This window comes from Dendroctonus ponderosae, unplaced genomic scaffold (genome assembly GCF_020466585.1).
Source record: "Dendroctonus ponderosae isolate FM_Combo_2020 unplaced genomic scaffold, Dpon_F_20191213v2 Dpon_F_20191213_3, whole genome shotgun sequence".
NCBI lineage: Eukaryota > Metazoa > Arthropoda > Insecta > Coleoptera > Curculionidae > Dendroctonus > Dendroctonus ponderosae.
The window spans coordinates 2,374,415-2,376,957 of record NW_026018508.1 but is presented as its reverse complement, the minus strand read 5'-3'; positions in this window follow the sequence as shown (position 1 = coordinate 2,376,957).

Here is a 2,543-nt window from a genome sequence, read left to right as displayed (position 1 = left end):
GATTTTTAGTAATACTTTAAGAAAAATTAATTTTGAAATTCAGGTAAGGTTTCCGTCTAACCGTTTCAATCGCGTGTGTTACCTCTTCTAACTCGAATAACTTCCCTCAACTGTCTTGGAATGCCATAAAAATGGTTCGTAATGAATTCTTGGGGTATGTTGTATAACGACTTATTGTTCCATTAGTAAGATAATATTTTCTTTTATTTGTTTAATAAATTCGCTCTTACTTTTAAAACACGGCGTATGTAGAAAAGACAAACTTCGTTTGTATGTACGAATGAAAAGTAATGTTATTACATTTTTCATTCCCTTTTTCTGCAAATATTTTAAGATTAAAACATTTGCAAAATAACTGTATAACACCGTGTTGTTTATCCGACCATATATCGACGTTTTCTGCCTAGGGTGTTGAAATACACTTTATCTTGAATGAGGCGTAATTGATTGAACTTATAAAAGTATGTCAGTAATGTGGATTATCTTTTTTATTCTCTAACAACTTTCGATATTGTCAAAAATAACGGTACTTTTGAGCAAAATTAATATTTTTTGACAAAACATGGACACAAACTTTAGAACACGTATTTTCAACTTTAGAACACGCAGCTTTGTTTATAAAGAATAAGGTGTTTCGTAAAATTGATAATAAAAATGTTTTCCATATGCTGCCAACTTACGTAGACGCACTGTATAAACGACCATCCTACTATCACTGCAAAGTAGTAGTAATTATATCGAAACTCGCTCGGTCGCTCACAAAGTAGAAAGCAATAATACATAGCCACAGTGGAATTTCATCAATTAATCCGTTCTAGTTTTAGAAAACGCACAAATCCGAGTGCTTTTAAAATCATTTCATATACGAAAAGGTTTGGTCAGAATTTAATTATTGCTCTAGGTCAGTGCCATTATGTAATATATTGACCAGTAAGCTATAAAGTGGCATAAACCTAATTTTATCGTTAATTATTACATAAGGATTAACATTCATGATATGCGTAATACTTTAAAATTAGGTTTTAATAACACGATTTTTACATAACGAGATTTGGACATTATGTAAAAATGAATTATAAATTTACAAGCAAATGTTTTAATAAAACTAATTATTCTGTTAATTCACATTATTCCAAAATCTTTAGTGCACTATTTAAGATGTACGTTTCCGACTAATTGCTTATAAACTTTTTCATCTACTCTATACCTAGAAATAAACACATCAAAGTTTACGATTACAACTTGAAAATTAGTTAAAAATTTGGGATGTTTAAAATGTATAAATTGCATTTAGAATAAATTGCAAATTTAAATTGATCTTTCAATTAGGCTCAAATAGGGCTCATACTCTAAGTTATGTACGTCAATATGCGTTAAAACATATTATTATTAAAGCGTCAAATGAGAACATCATTTGTAGATGTACACAGAAAAGTACGTATGTAAATGTATTATATGAACGCTATAATTTACTTCAATTTTAATCAATTTTGTTTCTACTTGCGTGTTGTTACACATGAAATATTATTTAGCTTCTTTTTAATCATTCGCATTTACATGACAATTCAAAGAACTAAAATGTATATACAGGGTGTTTGGTAAGTAGATGTATTTCTTGCGGGGGGTGATAGTGCAAGTAATTTTGGATAGATTTCGATAATATACCGTATTCCGAAAACGCTTAATTTCCCATCTACAGGGTGATAAAGTTTTAATTTAAAAAGTGTTAGATACTTATTAATATTGCGGAAACAGCTTGGAATATTTAAACGACATTTTATAGGCTCAGGCTCTTAAAAAGGATACATATTTTGTGATGAAAATTTTGTTTCTAGATTTTCCAGTGGCGTGGGCACACACAATAATAAAAATGTTACGCCACTGGTTTTTTAAGCAATAAATCTGATGATTCAAATTCCTGTTTAATTTGGAAGAGAATAGATCTCTTGATGTCTTTTCCTACGACGTCCCCTTTTCCAGTAAATAAATTAAAATCGATTTATTGCATAGCTTAATCGGGTTGTAATTAAGTAGGGTTTAGTATAAAAACAAAAATTGTGCACTAGATTGTGACAAAAATAGATTGTATCAATTTTATTACAAAAAAAACGCAAAAAGAAGTTACTCAGACACTCGAAATAACAGCAATTCTTTTTTTCAACCCGTGACCATAACTATTGCAGAGCCAACTTTTAAAATAAAAACTCGATTACGCTGGGCAATAAATCGATTTTAATTTTTTCACTCAAGCACGGTGCGTTGTGGAAAAAAGTCAAGAGACCTATTCTCTTCCAAATTGAACAGGAAATTGAAAACTAATATTTATTAAAAAAAAAAAAAATTTCTTTAGACGTGCCTGTGCCCACGCCACTGGAAAATATAGAAACAAAATTTTTATCACGGAACATATATTGCTGTTAAGTGCCTAAGTCCATAAAATGTCATTAAAATATTCCAAGGGGTTTTCGGAAAATTTAAAAACATGACTTATTAAATTAATACTTTAACACGATGTAGATCGGAGACTAAGAGCACAGCGTATA